The sequence below is a fragment of the Chrysemys picta genome, chromosome 9 (assembly GCF_011386835.1).
Source record: "Chrysemys picta bellii isolate R12L10 chromosome 9, ASM1138683v2, whole genome shotgun sequence".
In the NCBI taxonomy this organism is placed as follows: Eukaryota; Metazoa; Chordata; order Testudines; family Emydidae; genus Chrysemys; species Chrysemys picta.
This window is the reverse complement of record NC_088799.1, coordinates 91,526,291-91,545,296: the sequence shown is the minus strand read 5'-3', so window position 1 is coordinate 91,545,296 and position 19,006 is coordinate 91,526,291. Positions and strand designations below refer to the sequence as shown.

The window sequence follows — 19,006 nt, the reverse complement described above, 5'->3', positions numbered from 1 at the left end:
AGCGGGAGGGGAGGGTGGGGTGGGGTGGTTGGTTTACAGGGAAGTAGAGTGAACCAGGTTGGGGGGGGGGGTTTGGAGGGTTCATCAAGGAGAAACAAACAGAAGTTTCACACAGTAGCCTGGCCAGTCACAAAACTCGTTTTCAAAGCTTCTCTGATGCACACCGCGCCCTGCTGTGCTCCTCTAACCGCCCTGGTGTCTGGCTGCGCGTAATCAGCGGCCAGGCGAGTTGCCTCAACCTCCCACCCCGCCATAAAGGTCTCCCCCTTACTCTCACAGATATTGTGGAGCGCACAGCAAGTAGCAATAACAATGGGGATATTCTTTTCGCTGAGGTCTGAGCGAGTCAGTAAGCTGCGCCAGCGCGCTTTTAAACGTCCAAATGCACATTCCACCACCATTCGGCACTTGCTCAGCCTGTAGTTGAACAGGTCCTGACTCCTGTCCAGGCTGCCTGTGTACGGCTTCATGAGCCATGGCATTAAGGGGTAGGCTGGGTCCCCAAGGATCACGATAGGCATTTCAACATCCCCAATGGTCACTTTCTGGTCCGGGAAGAAAGTCCCTTCCTCCAGCTTTCGAAACAGAGCAGAGTTCCTGAAGACGCGAGCATCATGTACCTTTCCCGGCCATCCCACGTTGATGTTGGTGAAACGTCCCTTGTGATCCACCAGGGCTTGCAGCAGCATTGAAAAGTACCCCTTGCGGTTTACGTAGTCGGTGGCTTGGTGCTCCGGTGACAAGATAGGGATATGGGTTCCGTCTATGGCCCCGCCACAGTTTGGGAATCCCATTTCAGCAAAACCATCCACTATTGACTGCACATTGCCCAGAGTCACTACCCTTGCTATCACCAGGTCTTTCATTGCCCTGGCAAATTGGATCACAGCAGCCCCCACTGTAGATTTGCCCACTCCAAATTGATTCCCGACTGACCGGTAGCTGTCTGGCGTTGCAAGCTTCCACAGGGCTATCGCCACTCGCTTCTCAACTGTGAGGGCTGCTCTCATCTTGGTATCCTGGCGTTTCAGGGCAGGGGACAGCAAGTCACAAAGTTTCATGAAAGTGCCCTTACGCATGCGAAAGTTTCGCAGCCACTGGGAATCGTCCCATACCTGCAGCACGATGCGGTCCCACCAGTCTGTGCTTGTTTCCCGGGCCCAGAATCGGCGTTCCACGGCATCAACCTGCCCCAGTGACACCATGATTTCCACATTGCTGGTGCCTGTGCCTTGTGAGAGGTCTATGTCCATGTCAATTTCCTCATCACTCTCGTCGCCGCGCTGCAATCGCCTCCTCGCCTGGTCCGGGTTTCGCCTTGGCATGTCCTGGCTCTGCATATACTCCAGGACAATGCGCGTGGTGTTCATAGTGCTCATAATTGCCGCGGTGATCTGAGCGGGCTCCATGATCCCAGTGCTAGCTATGGCGCCTGGTCAGAAAAAAGGCGCGAAAGTAGTATCTGATGGACCAGGAGAAGGAGGGAGGGCGGGAGGGAGGGAGGGCCGAGTGACGACATGGCGTACAGGTACAGGAACAGGGAGAAACACAAACAACTGTCACACAGAATGGTCCCCCAAAGATTAAAATGAAAACCCTGGGCTTAGCAGGCCATTGATTTCACGGAGGAAGGGGAAGCATATGAATACAGAACAAATCTATTTTTTACATCTTAAGGTGGCAGCCGACGGTGCAGCATGAGTGACAGCCATACCCATACCAGTATGACGATGACGGATACCAATCATAAAATACCATCATCTGCCAAAAGGCAAGGGGCTGCTGCTGTGTAGCAATGCAGCCCCACGTCTGCCAGCCCCACGTCCGCCAGCACCCAGCATCGCCCTCGGCCTCTTCTGGGTGCTTAGCAGACAATACTGGGCAATTGGCAGAAAATAGTATATTACGACTGGTAGCCATCATCATCGAAACAGTAGCATGTCTGCCCAGGTGGCCATGATTGACAGCCACACCAATACGATGACGACAGGTACCAGTCATAATATACCATCGCCTGGCAAGGGGCTGGTGCAATGCAGCCCTACGGCTGCCAGCCCCATGGCTATCACTCATGCTACACCGTCTACCGCCAAAAGGCAGTTAGCAGCTGCTGCTGTGTAGCAATGCAGTCCCACGTCTGCCAGCACCCAGAGGACATATGGTGACGGTGAGCTCAGCTGAGCTGAGCGGGCTCCATGCTTGCCGTGGTATGTTGTCTGCACAGGTAACCCAGGTAAAAAGGCGCGAATCTATTGTCTGCGTTGCTGTGACGAGGGGGGAGGGGCCTGACGACATGTACCCAGAACCGCCCGCGACACTGTTTTGCATCATCCGGGCATTGGAATCTCAACCCAGAATTCAAAGAAAAGGCGCGAACCGCTTCTCGGCTCTCTGAGCTGTGGCGCAAACGTAGTATCTGACGGACTAGGGGAAGGAGGGAGGGCGGGCTGAGTGACGACATGGCGTACAGGCACAGGGAATTAAAATCAAGAACGGTGGCTGTGCATCAGGGAGAAACACAAACAACTGTCACACAGAATGTTCCCCCCAAAGATTAAACTGAAAACCCTGGGCTTAGCAGGCCGTTGATTTGACGGAGGGAGGGGGAAGCAAATGAATACAGAGCAAATCTATTTTTTACATCTTAAGACGACGGTGCAGCGTGACTGATAGCCCTCGGCATCTTTCTGGGTGCTTGGCAGCAAATACGGGGCGGCGTATGACGATGGTCTTCAGGCCTATTGCACAATCGGCTGCTCGGGGAAGACTCTGCTAACGTGCGATGACCCGACTTGTAATAGGACGGCTAATAGTCGTAATACACCATTTACTGCCAAAAGGCAAGCCCCACGGCTGCCAGCACCCAGATCGCCGATGAAGGCTACCAGTCTACTGCACCGTCTACCGCCAAAAGGCAGTTAGCAGCTGCTGCTGTGTAGCAATGCAGTCCCACGTCTGCCGGCACCCAGAGGACATATGGTGACGGTGAGCTGAGCTGAGCGGGCTCCATGTTGTCTGCACAGGTAACCCAGGTAACCCAGGTAAAGAGGCGCGAATCTATTGTCTGCCGTTGCTGTGACGGGGGAGGGAGGGGCCTGACGACATGTACCCAGAACCACCCGCGACACTGTTTTGCATCATCCGGGCATTGGGATCTCAACCCAGAATTCAAAGGGGCGGCGGAGACTGCGGGAACTGTGGGATAGCTGTGGGATAGCTACCCATAGTGCAATGCTCTGGAAGTCGATGCTAGCCTTGTACTGTGGACGCGGTCCGCCGACTAGAGCACCTAGAGCATTTTATTGTGTGGACACACACAATCGGCTGTATACAACCGATTTCAATAAAACCGGCTTCTATAAATTCGAACTAATTTCGTAGTGTAGACGTACCCTAAGGTGCCACAAGTACTCCTGTTCTTCTTTTTGCGGATACAGACTAACACGGCTGCTACTCTGAAACAACAGAGACTGTTACTGGCATAGCTATGTGGGCATGGCTTTACTGGAGACACAGCCACACTGAGAAAAGGAGTTTTTCTGTTGGTGTAGGAACACAGGATCCCCAAATGAAGTTAGCTATGTCAATGGAAGCCCTCTTCCGTTGGCATAGCTGCATCTGTGCTGGGTTTTTTTTGTTTTGGCATAGCTAAAGGGTCAGAGGTGTGGCTTTTTCACACTTCTGACCAAGATAGCTAGGCTGATATAACTTTTCAGCATAGACCAGGCCTGTGACTTGCAGTTTGGCTTAACACAACGGGGGTGGGGGATTAACAATACAAAATGGAATATGTTTGGGAAGAGTAAGAAAATACTGGTATGAGGTTGGAAATGGAGATTGATTCCCTATTTTGTAAAAATTTGCTAGATATAGAAAACAGGGAGACACTGATACTGGAGAAAAACCCACTTGTATATTTCTGCTGGAAATGACACAGGGCAAACTAGCCCTAGGGATGTTACAGGCTATGTGACAGGCGCAGCACCTAGACTATGGAAAGTATAATGGAGAACTTGTGTACAAGTGGGAAGGGAGGAGTTGAGTACTTAAGCTGGAGAGCATTCAAAGAGCATAAAACTCAAGTCCCAGGCCTTGGAACCCAGACCTCGATCCTGTGAATTACACCATCTCAGTGTCTTGCCAGCTCTCTTGTTCGTCAGCATCTTACTGCGCTACATTGCCCCAGCCACCTACAGAAAATCATTATGCTAATTAACAAAGTAAAGCTTCAACAAATGCATGGACATTTTTCCTACTTTCACTTCTTTACTGAGACATTTCTAGTGCCTTAATGCCTGCATCTACCAAATGAGATTTTATAAATGTGTTTATGAAATGTAATATTCCTGTGATCTTTGCTCCAAGAAAAGTGGCACTTCTTGAAAAACGGAAACCTTTAATGGTGGCTCTGCTATTATTTTGACAACTGTTACCCTGGGTATCTTTTGGGGTTACTCTTCCCCAGGTATTGCCTTCCCTGCCCCGAATGTTTGAGGCTCAGATTATTTTTCCCAGATGTATGGCCTTGCAAGTGAAAGTCCCTTTATTTCCTGCCCATATTTCCACCCATTGGACCCTTCTTAGTTAGATGTAGTTATGTCTGTTTATAGTTCCCAATTTACTATGTGCAAATTTAAGCAACGTGCTGATTGTTTCCTCTTCCAGCTGCCAGATGAAAATATAACATAAAACTAGGCCTAATGCTGATCTCTGTAGCCTCACTTATAACCTCCTCCCTCATTCAAAATACTGCAGTCCACCATTAGGTAGGTGGGGAGGAGGGATAGCTCAGTGGTTTGAGCATTAGTCTGTTAAACTCAGGTTTGTAAGCTCAATCCTTAAGAGGGCCATTTAAGGATCTGGGGTAAAAATCTGTCTGGGGATTGGTCCTGCTTTGAGCAGGGGGTTGAACTAGATGACCTCCTGAGGTCCCTGACATTCTATGATTCCCCCTTTATTTGGGACCTTCAATTAATTTTCAAGCCATGTGACAATGTTCCTGTCTAAACCAATTTGAATCAAACATTTCAGTGATTTTTGTGAGGCACTGTATTAAATGTTTTACTAAATTCTAAATATATTACATCTCCTCCTGCATTCTCTTCCGCAATGACTTTTCTCATTTGATCTAACGAAGCAATCAGTTTTGCCTGGCATCATTTGTTGTTTATTGGTCACAGTAATATTCTATTATACTCCATGTTTGTTGCTTATGGAATTTTTTCTGTTCGACCAAGGATTGAAGTTGAATTCACTTGATAGCAGTTGTCAGGATTACTCTACTTTCCTTTTGGAAAGATTTAGAACCACATTTGTTTCCCCCATCCCCATGTATACACACTGAATGAAAATAGAAAGATAATGTATAGCATATAGGGAAATGCAGGATTTACCGTACTGTATTAGACCATCCGTAGTCTAGTATAGTGCTTTTGGAAACGACCGATCGCTGATTAATTAGAAAGAGATGACTTTGTCCATCCTACACCTAGCCCTAGATGGCAACTAGCCAGTCATGCACTCAGACAGTATCATTTGTTACAGAGAATTGTTTCCTGACCCTAGCAGTAGTTGGCCTATATCCAGCTCAAAGATCCAGTTACCTATATCTTAGCACACAGTTACAAATGTTATTGATCGCACTCATTACTAACCCTGAAGTTTTTGCACTAATTATATTTCCCTGTTTTTAATATAGCTGACTTCCTTAGTTTCTTTCAGCAACTTCAGCTGCTGTTCAGGCTCCTCCAGCATCAGTACTGACAACCCCTGAGCATTCAAAACTCATGACATGCCTGCAAAATCATGAATTTTGCTTAAAAATCCTGATATTTACAAAATAAATTTTGGATTCTCTTTTTCTTTGCCTCTTGTTGTCTGAGCCTTTAGGTTACATTGGGCCAGATTTTCCAACTGTTCTTCCACAATCATGTGGACTAGAAATCTCCATTAAGAAGAAAAGCTGAAATTCTCATGAAGCCAGGAGCTGGGGCTTTAGGATACCTACTGCATCTTCTACTGGGGTCAATACAGTCTGCTCTATACAATACCCTCGTGAGTTGTCACTCCAGACTAATGATTTTATCCAACACCCATTGAAGTCAATGGAAAGACTCTAACTGACTTCAGTGGGCCCGATTGTACAACTCTTACTCATAGGTGAGCACTTCCTTATGTAAAGAGTCCCACTGATGTCAAGTAAGCGTAAGTACTCACCAAGGGGAATAAAGGTCACACAACTGGGCCCGATGGGAGCTGGATCAGACTCTACGTGAGGTTATATACTTGCAAGTTTCTGCTCTCAGAGATTCTGTTCCAAGGCCTCTGTTACCATGTTGTAAAGATGGCTCAAAAATAGTCTTATTTAGATAAAGGTGACTACAAAGCACATTCTGAAGCCTGTGGAGAGGTTTCACTTTGCTAGCACTAATAGAGGAGCCAGCTGATATTACAATAGTATACTGTATTACATAGAGCTGATAACTAGCTCCCAGAGACTAATTGCACAACAGACTGCGTTGCCTGAAACTCGTCGCTGCAGACTTGAGGACCAAGCCAAGGAGAGTTCACTAGCTTGTGCCAGGGCTGAACGTGTCCTGAATTATCTTACAATCAATCCCCATGAATATAAATTCTTGAGTGTTCCCACTCAACGCCAGCAAAATTACACGCTGCAGGAATCCACTGTGTTGCTGCCATGCTAATCTTGTGACTGTGTCAACCAGTATGTAAGCCATTCGTTCATAGAAACCCATTGCTCGAATGCTGCTCCAAAACCAGTGCATGCCCTTTGCTTCAAATACAGGCTTCCCTAATGGCAAAGGGGAATGAAACACGGGAAACTATTAGCACCATAAGAAGTGATGTTTGTAAATGTAGCAGATAAATTCTTAAGTCCAGGGAACCCCCTCCAAGTGAGGAAGCCTAAGAGAGGAAAACTCTGTGAGAGTCTCACAGCTTATAGAGGTAGGGAGGGAGGATTTACCCCTCCCATGGAAGGAACAGTGGATTCAGCCCCCAGCCTCCATGGATCCTCCAAAGTCTTCATGGTTCTCTGGGACCAACTGGAGTCATAGCACCACTGGCGCACTGCCTTGAGGCCCCAGGCTGGTCTCCTTTAGCTTCCAGTCAGCATGACTATGCTGATCCACCTAGGAGCCACCTTGAACATGTGGTGTCACAGCTGTACAACATGCCACTTTATGGTGACAGTAGGGCTGGAACTCACATCACTCTCCTCCAAAATCACAGGCCCCTGCTGCTGGTGCTCAGGGAGAATTTCTGTTAGCCCCATCGCACCCCAGCTTTGGGTCTGAGAGTGACATTGCCTGCTAGTGGCTAGCCCACAGATAGGATATGCAATCTACTGCTGTTGCTAGCTGATGGAGTTCTCTCTCAGCTTAGGGGGTAGCGAGCTGTGTTTTTAGAGCTGAAAGACCAGGATTCTAGTCCCGGCATCCTGTGTGTGTTACATAATAATTTGTCTGTTTGCAGCACACAGATTTATTACAACAGGGACTACGTGCGTCACACACTTAATCAGTTGTGAGTCCCACCAGTAGAATGCATTGATTAAACACACCCAGCAGGAGCTCTGGGGGTCAGTGTTATAGCTGTACATACCAGAATTAACAGAGAATTCACTTTTGCATTTGGTTTGTTGCTCTGGCCGCTGGATTGGCAAAAACATCCTGACATGAACTGAAATAGCTTCCTGTTGTTTCCTGGAAAATTGGGCAGTCATTTGCCAAATTGCATGTGCTCAGAAGCACGATACTTTCAAATAATGAAATGAGTAGCGTTCCCCTCAACAAGTAGGATTTATACCAATTGTTGTGTGTGCCTGTTTTCCCCCCCAAAAGGAATAGCTGGGTAAAATATTGTCCTTGGGACAAAAAAGTTACTCTGATGATGAAATAATGCACTCAGCCTTTGGCTAGCAGTGTTATATCACAACCTCAGGACATTTTTCATTCCCTCAGGCATTATTTTACAGCTACAGTATTGACCTCCAAGCCAGACGCCATTCACTACATGTATTTATAGAGGAAGCACTCTTTCTGAGATTCTTTATAATATATAAAAATGAGGAAACTGCCACAACAATGGCTTTGGGTTACTTCTGAGGCTTGCAAAGTAGATGTTAAAAGCCAAAGATTTAAAACAACAATTTTATTAAAAACCTATTATTGCTCTTTGTCGCTTTCACATCTGTTCCCCCTCTCCCTGAAGCTAGTCTGAACTTCATGTTGAAGAGTTGGACGTAGACATTGCACTCTCTTGCTTTTAACTCTCTCCTCCCCGCCCTTGAGGCAACAAACCTGCTGGCCCAGGTCTAAACCGATTTGCAGCATCTGAGACTCTGGTCAATATTTTTAGTATTCTTCAGGTTTTTTTTAAACCAGTAACTTAGAATCCTTGGGGCAGAGACTTGATCTTCCCTCTTCCAGCAGCAAGCATACTACTGGCACTTAATAAATAATACAACAAAATTGTGAGTTGTAAGAGCACATCAGCATTTAAGGAACATTTTACTGTGCCCTGCCAGGCCCAACTTCAGCAAAGCACATTAAGTCCCATTCGTCAGGAAGAAGAACTTGCAGCTGGGCCTGCCCAGGCTCCGGGCAGCGTATGATCGTAGCTGAGCCACAGCAGGAGGGACTGATTGCCCATTCCACCTGATTGGCCGAGGAAGTCAGACAGTCTGCTCTTATGCCCAGCAGCAACAAATGAGCTCTGGCTGTTTAATGCTTCTGCTGGCTGTAGCTGTGATTGCCCCTGGATCTGCTGTGTTTCCAGCCCTGCCCTTACGTTCCTGCTGGCTTCCTGGATCTGATTACTGGCTTCCTGACAGTGGCGTCTGCTCAGACTACTAGGCATGATGACCTGCATTCCAGTTTGTGACACTATTGATTTGGGCGGGTCTATCTTAAGTACTTATATGGCCCCTATTGCCATGGTGTGCGAGTACCTCACAGTCTTTTAAGGTAATGTCTCAACACCCCTGTGAGGTAGAGCAGTAAGTGCCATTATCCCTGTTTTTAAAGATGGGGAAAGTGCAGAGAGACTAAGTGATCGTCCAAGGTTGTCAACCAAGTCTGGCACAGCAGGGACTTGCCCAGAACCTAGGCTAGTGCTCTAACTGCTGGTGCATCCTTCCTGGCTGTGATGGGATGTGACTATGTGCCCAAGTGGGCTACTGACCTGGGCCTGTAATGATTTCTATATTATGCAATCTTTTTCTGTCCTCCGGCCTGGTGTAGCTGGCTTTATCTACATATTTTAAATCTTTCAAGAGATCTCAAGTTGCATTTGTGTGGTGTACTGAACTTTTTTCAGTCAGCTCACTTAGGTGAAAGAATGGTATGTTTATGACTCCAGGAAGAGTGATAAGTAGAGCAGATGGGATGTTCAGAAAACAACCTAAAGAGGACTTCTCCCCCCCCCCACAAAAAAAGCCTAAGCGTCCAAAAGAAACAAGAACCTACACAATGCTGAAAGCAAGATGAATGATAAATGTAGAATGGTATAGAGTCAATAAGTAGTATGAAAAGAATATTTATTAGTCTCCCCCCACTTCAAGTGTAGAAAATCCAGTAAATAGCTGAATGTTTTGGTAAAGGCAAATATTGCAGCTTGGAAAGCTTTAAGATTTTGCTTACTGGTGCTGTGTGGGTGTGGTTTAAAAAAAAATTAAGGCTAAATTGTGCTGTTAGCCACAGTCGTACACTAAGGGGCAGTATAGAGCTTGAGGCAGAAGGTACAGCAGCTCCCAAATTTCCCCATGGACCAGGGGATCAACAAGGCAGGAGTATGTTCTACATCCTCTGGGGGCAAATGGAGGGAGCTTCACTGGTGCTTGTGCCACCTCAGCACATCCAGGTGAGAAGTAGGCACAACTGTGCAAGAGAGGTGGTGTGACAAGTTCGTGGAAAGCCCCTTTATGTAATATCCAGCTTCACGTTGGTTGTTGGCTTTGTTGCTCTCTAAGTATTGAGGGACAGGATAAAAGGCAAGTGAAGCCAAGACTGTAACCCCTGCATTAAACTGCTGGTACTAAAGGAAATTCAACTATGACAGAAGGCAGTGTGTTCATTGCAGACCTTGCTTGGTAAAGTGCCTAGACTGAAAGAAACTGGTCTCTCTCCCTTTCTCTCAAAAGCATAAAAATAAAAATTCATTACTGCTAAATTTTGGCATCAAGAAATAACACCATTTATTGCTAGTCTTACAATTTTAATGACAAACTATTTTTAAACCTAAGCTTCATAAACAACCCATAATAGAGACATTAAAGCAGACCACGTATATCCTAGAAATGTAGGGCTGGAAGGGACCTTGAGAGGTCACCAAATCAGCCCACTATGCTGAGGCGCGATCAAGTAAACCTAGACCATCCCTGACAGGTGTTTATCTAATCAGTTCTTAAAAACTCCAATGGTGGGGATGCCACAGCCTCCCTTGGAAGCCTATTCTAGAGCTTAACTACCCTTCTAGTTAGAAAGTTTTTTCCTAATATCTAACCTAAATCTCCCTGGCTGCAGATTAAGCTCATTACTTCTTGTCCTAGCTTTGGTGGACATGGGGAACAATTGATCATCCTCTTTATAACAGCCCCTTACATATTTGAAGACCGTTATCCAGTCCACCTTCAGTCTTCTTTTCTTGCGACTAAACATGCCCAGCTTTTTTATTTGAAGATACTGATCACTTTTTCCTCTCTCCTGTCTTTATTATTCTTTACTTCTGATGATACAGTTTTCAAAGTGAGCTTTAAAAATGGATTGCCTACAGTGTTCTTCAATGTCTGTTATAAAGGAAAAGTGCTGCATGCTATTTCATTGAAAGCCTCTTGTATAGCTATGTAATCAGGGCAATTATAACTTTTGCCTATAGGTCATCTTGTGAGTTTGCTGTGCAGACCAATTAAATCCTTTGAGAATTTGATGAAGCTGACTGGTGTGCTTGATCAAGATTACAGATGTACAGTGTGTGTTAGCTCCTAAAGCTGAATCCCCTGGATTCTACATTTATATGAAAGTCTTCTCCTATCTCTTCAAAATGTGTTTTTTCTTTTAAAAAATTCCTCTTCAGATCAGCTGCTCATCGGCTAGCGTCCTAGCCAGTGGCGTAGTGATGTGTGGAGGTGCAGTGGCTCTAGGTTCTGCTTGCAAGATAGTGTAAATAAGTCAGAGAAGGGGGTGTAGTGTCTGGTCAAGTAGAGATAAGGAGGCCACTGGTAGCTGGGTTGAAGGGTCTCCATAACTGCTGGCATTTTGAAAGGGACTCTTGTCCAGGTATAGCAGGAGCTTGGGGTTGAGGGGAATGTGATGAGGGGAAAGACTCATGGCCTCAGGTACCCTGGGATTTATTTGCATTTTGGTATATTTCACCATATTTTTAAAACCATGAATTCCTTGGGTCCTTTCAAAACTTTTATAGAAAACTAGCCCCAAGGCTGCAAAAATGCATGGAAAGGCCAGTGCTGGGTGAAGCTCAGCATTTGATTTATGGCTGAACCAACCAGTTGTGTGCAAGTCTCCATACTAGGTCCTGTGATCCTGTGCCAATCCCGATCACCTCCCAATAGGTCCTGCTACTCTGCTGTCGTCACGTAATATCTTACCCTTCTGTTTCTCCTCCAGTATCCCAAGTCTGCATCCCATTTCAGTCTCTCATGATATCCTACTCTGTCTCCTCCTTACTGCCTGTGTTCTGTACCCTCTGTCCTTTTCCTCTAGGTCCATATGCAATATGTGAGCTTGGACTCAAACCAGGTGCAAGATTACTTTGCATATTATGCAGAACTCCAGAGGAAAGGCTTCCTCACCTTGCTTGCTGTATCTCTTTAGCAGAAATCTGGCTGTCCTTCAGGAATAATTCCTTTGCCCATTTTGCAAGAAGAGGGTGGAGATTTTATTACATGTTTTATGGGAACACTTTAATATCTTCACTTCCACAGAACACTAACCCTGATCCATGAATAAAAGTTCACCATAAGTGTCCCTTTGAAGCTATATTTTATTCTCATAGTTATCCCAGTTTTGATGCTGGAAGTGGTCAGTAAGCATTGGGTATGCAGGGAAACATGGCCCCTTGAGATCTTGCCCTCCGTTCCTGTTCTCCTGCAAGACTGCTTGTATACCAGCTGCTCAATGCCCATGCATGTCAACACAGTTTACGTGATCGCATACCAGCTTCAGCAGGGAATAGGTTCTAGGGGTTAGATGGACAGCTTGCCTAACCTTGTGTCTGTAAATTTAGTTTGCAGAGAATTGCTTGAGGCCTAAACTCCAAACCCTTCTGGATCTATTTTAGGAGGCAATGGGGGGAAAATAGGAGGGGAATCAAATTCACCAGCATGATGTTATGGAGGGTAATTCATAATAATTGCATTATTTCCCTTCAGGTGAAGTAGCCCTAATTCTTTGAGGCCTGCACTTTTGAAAAATAAGTCATGGACAACCATCATCCATTTGTCCTGTGATGCTAAGATAATGGACGTGTTGTGTGCCCAATAAAGGGAATGGGGACTGCTCTGCATATAAAAATATTTGCTTATGTTGTAACCTGTTTAATGAAAAACACAAAGGAATAAAAGGCCTTGGTTTGGCTGCAGAAGTGAGGTTTGAACTTTGCAATGTGGTAGCCAGGGAACCTTGACACTTGTGGTTTATTAAGGTATTGCTTTACCTGTGCTGAGGGGTGGAACCTCTCTGGGATTTTGATAGCGTATGGAATTTGACAGCTCACTTGCTTGACAGGAGTAACAGTTGGAATGAATGTGTCATCTGTGATATAAATGTTTCATGAGCTCTGAAGCTGGATTTCTTATTCATCAGTGGCTTTTATCTCATGATTTCTCCCCTCCCCACCTCCGAGCATGGTAATTTACTTAATTTAATGTTGAAGTGAAGGTGGTTAGATGGGGAAGTGTGGACAACAGACCTATCATAAAATGAATTGATATATGAACTAGGGAATATATTCCTTATGATTCAGCATCTGAAGGGCACATGGTTTTTAGTAGATTTTTAGTAGACTGCCAAGGCATGATTGCTAGGTTGGCAGAGAATATTAGATACTCTTTTTATTAAGGACTGTAGCCACATCATCTTTAGGGTTGCCAGGTGTCTGGTTTTTGACTGGAAACACCTGTAAAAAAGTATCTGGTCAGCACCACTGATTGGGCATTTAAAAGTCTGATTGGTGCAAGGCTGGCAGGCTCCCTTCCTGGCTCTGTGCAGTGACCTATCCCTCCAGCTTGTAAGCATAGGGGCGGCCACAGGGAGCTCTGTACACTGCCACTGCCCTAAGCGCCAGCTCCCATTGGCCAGGAACTGTGGCCAATGGGAGCTGCGGGGGTGGCACCTGCAGGTGGGGTAGTGCATGGAGCCATGCGGCTACATTTCCACCTAGGAGCCAGAGGGACATGTCACTGCTTCCTGGCAGCTGCTCCTGCGCCCAGGCCCCAGTTTGGAAACTCTCTCTCCTGCACTCAGGACCCCTCGGCCCCAGCCTGGAGCCCCCTCCCACACTCTGAACCCCCTCAGCCCCAGCCCGGAGCCCCCTCCCACACTCTGAACCCCCCCAGCCTGGAGCCCTCTCCTACACCCAAACACTTCATCCCCACCTCCAGCTGGAGCCTTCACCCCCTCCTGGACCTCCTGGTGAAAGTGAATGAGGGTGGGGTAGTGAGCAATGGAGGGAGGGGGGATGGAGTGAGTGGGGGCTGGGGTGGGACAGGGGGTCTAGGGGGCGGGGCAAGGGTGTTGTGCAATTAGAAAGTTGGCAACTCTAATCACCCTGTGTTGTGATCTGATTACCTTTGGAAAGCTAAGAATGGGTCAGTACCTGGACGGGAGGCCTCAAAGAAGGTGGTGTAGCAGGAGGTATCAAGAATTCTGTAGGCATGTGTTTCCTCGCAGTCATTCGTGAACCAATGTCCTAGCCTGGTGTTACGTAGCACTATGCTGATGGAGGTGGCATCCTTCAGATGGGACTTGAAATATCTAGTGACTAAGATGTTTTGTAAGAATAGGGCTGTGAAGCCTTGTCTTCTGAACAAATTCTAGATCAGGCAAAGTCAACGATGTCATCACTTCGAACTGTTGTGTTGCTGTATGCTGTTAATCACCTAAAATACAGTAAAAAGAACAGGAGTACTTGTGGCACCTTAGAGACTAACAAATTTATTACAGCATAAGCTTTCGTGGACTACAGCCCACTTCTTCGGATGCATGACTCTGTATACATCCAAAGAAGTGGGCTGTAGTCCACGAAAGCTTATGCTCTAATAAATTTGTTAGTCTCTAAGGTGCCACAAGTACTCCTGTTCTTTTTACGGATACAGACTAACATGGCTGCTACTCTGAAACCTAAAATACAGTGTTATGCGACACACTTTTAAGACTAAGTATGGGGGATACATGAGTTGTATGCTGAATACAGGATTTCCATAAAGTGCCTGCCAGTGTAAAGAAAAAAGTGGTAAAGATAGTGGTGAATCCTGATCCAGATGATCAGGAAATGAGGCGAGCCTGGAAATCATCAACTACAGCAGAGAATCTGGTGAGGTTGGAGTAGATTGGGAAAGGCAGAACCCAAGGCAGTAGGGATAGGGTGACCAGACAGCAAGTGTGAAAAATCAGGACGTGGGTGGGGAGTAATATGTAATAAGAGAGTCTCAAATATCAGGATTGTCCCTATAAAATCGGGACATCTGGTCACCCTAGGTAGGGAGCTGGGAAGAGCAGTTTCTTTCTTGAAGGAAACGGGTGTTGGTGGCCGGATCCTGTATTCCATGATCAAATTGTCACTGATATCAATGGTAATTCAAGGAATGTAGAATAGGGCCTCAAAATCTGCCTTTTGACTACATATAATAAAACAGACATGAGGCCTGTTGAGAAATTGGCATGCTGTAGTCTCCTAAATATGTGTAAAGGAAGCAGATGTAGTATGCGGTTATCATGGCATCAGTTTAGCCTAAATGCAGGCCATTTAAAGTAAACAATTGATATTGAGAAGTTATTAATGAGCAACGTGAATACATTAAAAATGGCTTTAATAGGCTTTCTCTGTGGTGCTGTTATAGAAAGACCAATTATTTTGTAGGCTCTGGATGTGAACATATGGAAGCAAGATTTTAGAGATTAAATGTGCCTCCAAAATATGTGTAGCACTAGGTAATCTTCATAGATCACAATGCTGAAGATGGAGATCATGTATTCAGCCAAGTTATTATTTGATTAAATTAGCACCGTTTTGCCTGTTAGGCATGCTTAATTAGCACTTTGACATTTTATTGGGCTGGTCCATTTACCAGCTCTCCTTACTGGATTTAAAGGAAACAGTCCTTTTTAGAATTCCACTAATATCCTCATTTCTCTGGTCTTTTCTGCTGGCGTTTCAGTAGAACAGAATAAATATAAATTCTGTTTACAAATAAAAGAAGGTAACCTACAGTGTGCAGGCCAAATTGGATTTTCTATCATGTCCATAGCACTCCATACTTAATAAATGCTATTAGGAGAACAGTGGGAGTTGAAATATCCTATCAGGTTTTAATAAATGGATTATCTCTCCACTGGCAAACTATAGTGATGTGTTTACATTGATACTGTTTTAGGTTTAGCTACTTCTGTCACTGGCCTGGCTGAGCTCCCCCTCCTGGATGTTTGCCAGGCAGCTATGTTGGGACCTATGTGCTTATCCGCTCTCCTGGGTCTGTCTGGGCAGGCTTCAGCTGCTGTCTCTGGCTTCTCAGGCATGCTTCCTGGGTACAGACTCTCTGGTACCTCTCTAGGGAATGGGACCCTGTGGCCCAGCTGCCCTAGGTCCTGAGTCCAGTGCTGAACGGTTTCCCCTAGTAGATTAAGCACACGCCCCTCCCTCCTGGGCACTGTGGTTTATAGTTGAACTCTTCATGGACATCTGACAGTTGAAGCAAGTAACAATGGCTTTGTAGAAGAATATCTAAATCAATCCCTCCTTTACTCATTGACAAATCACAAGAGATACTGTGCACAATTTCCTCCCCTACCTCAGCTTTCTCCCCTTCCTCATGGAGCCGTCTGACTCCTGCCACAAGCTCCCCTTGACATGTTTTGATCCAGCAGACCAAAGGTACCCCTCTTCCCGAGAGCGTGTCCCTTCGTGTCTCCTGAACCTACTAGCATCTGTTCTTTAAAAAGCAAGTTCTAAAGCCAAATCTCCACTGCAACGTTTTGTTGCATAGCTATGTGGGTCAGGGGTGTGCAAAACCATACCCCTGAGCTGACACAGCTTGCTGGAAAAACCCCGGTGTAGACCTAGCTATGTGGACAGAGTGTTTCTGTCAGCATAGCTAATGATGTTGGAGAAGGGGGTGTTACTATACTGACAGGAAATACTCCTTCTGTCAATGTCAGCTGCATCTGCAGGTATGTCTGTGCTACAGTGGCACAGCTGCAACGATCGTGCTGGAGTGTAGACACTAGTGACAGAAGGGATTTTTGAAGCCAAGGAAGGAAGATTAGTAGTGAAAGGAGGCTAACAAGCAGGAAAGCTGTGACATTGAGGGAAACTTTTCCTGAATAGAACTAAGAATTCCATCAGACACAGGAGAGAGACCTCCACAGGAAGTGGTAGAAACTCCATTTCTTGGAACATTTGAAACAAAATGGGATGATACCCTAGTAAATGCCCAACAGGTAACCATGCTGTCTTGCAGGGAGATGACTAGGAGGTCAGAGAATTCTTTCCTAACTCTAGCTCTTTTGGCTACCAGTGTAACATAAAACCCATTCCTAGTTTTAGCCTAGGAGGACATGCTGGATAAAAAATGATCAATTGTTTGTGGAGAAATTTTGAAAAACTTTAATTTTTGTTGAAATTTCCTGTAAAATATTTTCAATTTTTCCAATTTTGGTTTTTCCTCCTCAAAAAAAACAAACAAAAAACCAAAACACTCACACAGTTTAAGTTTTGGATACACATTTTTGTTTTGGTTCTGAAAATCAAAATCAGAAATCTGTTACCAAGAAATTTTGATTCTAGTTTCTTGGCATAACAGCAAAGTGGTTTGTTTGTGGGTGTTTTTTTTTTTAAATGAAAACTTCCTACAAAAGTTTATTTTTCAACAAAATAATTTCCATCAATTACTTTTTGACAAATAGTTTGAACCCCTCTCCTTTAGATTCCAGAAGACTGGAAGAGGGCAAATATAGTGCCCATCTATAAAAAGGGAAATAAAAACAACCCAGGAAACTACAGACCAGTTAGTTTAACTTCTGTGCCAGGGAAGATAATGGAGCAAGTAATTAAGGAAATCATCTGCAAATACTTGGAAGGTGGTAAGGTGATAGGGAACAGCCAGCATGGATTTGTGAAGAACAAATCATGTCAAACCAATCTGATAGCTTTCTTTGATAGGATAACGAGCCTTGTGGATAAGGGTGAAGCTGTGGATGTGGTATACCTAGACTTTAGTAAGGCATTTGATACGGTCTCGCATGATATTCTTATCGATAAACTAGGCAAATATAATTTAGATGGGGCTACTATAAGGTGGGTGCATAACTGGCTGGATAACCGTACTCAGAGAGTTGTTAGTAATGGTTCCCAATCCTGCTGGAAAGGCAAAACGAGTGGGGTACCGCAGGGGTCTGTTTTGGGACCAGCTCTATTCAATATCTTCATCAACGACTTAGATATTGGCATAGAAAGTACGCTTATTAAGTTTGCGGATGATACCAAACTGGGAGGGATTGCAACTGCTTTGGAGGACAGGGTCATAATTCAAAATGATCTGGACAAATTGGAGAATTGGTCTGAGGTAAACAGGATGAAGTTTAACAAAGACAAATGCAAAATGCTCCACTTAGGAAGAAAAAATCAGTTTCACACATACAGAATGGGAAGAGACTGTCTAGGAAGGAGTACGGCAGAAAGGGATCTAGGGGTTATAGTGGACCACAAGCTAAATATGAGTCAACAGTGTGATGCTGTTGCAAAAAAAGCAAACATGATTCTGGGATGTATTAACAGGTGTGTTGTAAGCAAGACACGAGAAGTCATTCTTCCGCTCTACTCTGCTCTGGTTAGGCCTCAGCTGGAGTATGGTGTCCAGTTCTGGGCACCGCATTTCAAAAAAGATGTGGAGAAATTGGAGCGGGTCCAGAGAAGAGCAACAAGAATGATTAAAGGTCTTGAGAACATGACCTATGAAGGAAGGCTGAAAGAATTGGGTTTGTTTAGTTTGGAAAAGAGAAGACTGAGAGGGGACATGATAGCAGTTTTCAGGTATTTAAAAGGGTGTCATAAGGAGGAGGGAGAAAACTTGTTCACCTTAGCCTCTAAGGATAGAACCAGAAGCAATGGGTTTAAACTGCAGCAAGGGAGGTCTAGGTTGGACATTAGGAAAAAGTTCCTAACTGTCAGGGTGGTTAAACACTGGAATAAATTGCCTAGCGAGGTTGTGGAATCTCCATCTCTGGAGATATTTAAGAGTAGGTTAGATAAATGTCTATCAGGGATGGTCTAGACAGTATTTGGTCCTGCCATGTGGGCAGGGGACTGGACTCGATGACCTCTCGAGGTCCCTTCCAGTCCTAGAATCTATGAATTAGTTTTTACTCCCTTTAATGGGAATAACTGTTCAATGCAACACCTGAAGTCATGCTAATGAACCAGGAAGGGATGTATTAAAAGGTCTCTTTCCTACAAGTGAAAGAGTATTTTGATTAAAGATTTGTAATTGCATCTCTTAAAATTAATTTCATTTGTTTCCCTGCAGTCCAGTTATGCAGTATTATGAAATTGTGAAGCAAGTCTGCAAGTCCATTGGAATGGATTCAGTAAGGATACAATCTTTGAACAAATGGTGCATGTATCCAACCACTAGCACTCAATGTCTCACTTCTCTTGTTAGTAAATGATTATGTAAAAAAAATCCAGGGACTTGCAATCAACATGGTCTTCCTCTCCCCTCTTCTGTGTACATGTCATTTTCATTCATTTCCTA

General features: G+C 45.0%; 1 long non-coding RNA gene across 2 annotated transcripts in view; it reads left to right on the top strand.

Annotated features, from left to right (window-relative positions):
• The first annotated feature begins 8,733 nt into the window (after positions 1 to 8,733).
• LOC135973600 (uncharacterized) overlaps positions 8,734 to 19,006 on the top strand; it is a 34,409-nt gene continuing 24,136 nt past the window's right edge. For both annotated transcript variants that reach the window (XR_010590509.1, XR_010590508.1), the window contains exon 1: positions 8,734 to 8,987. This is a non-coding gene — a long non-coding RNA (uncharacterized LOC135973600). The remainder of the gene's footprint in view (positions 8,988 to 19,006) is intronic.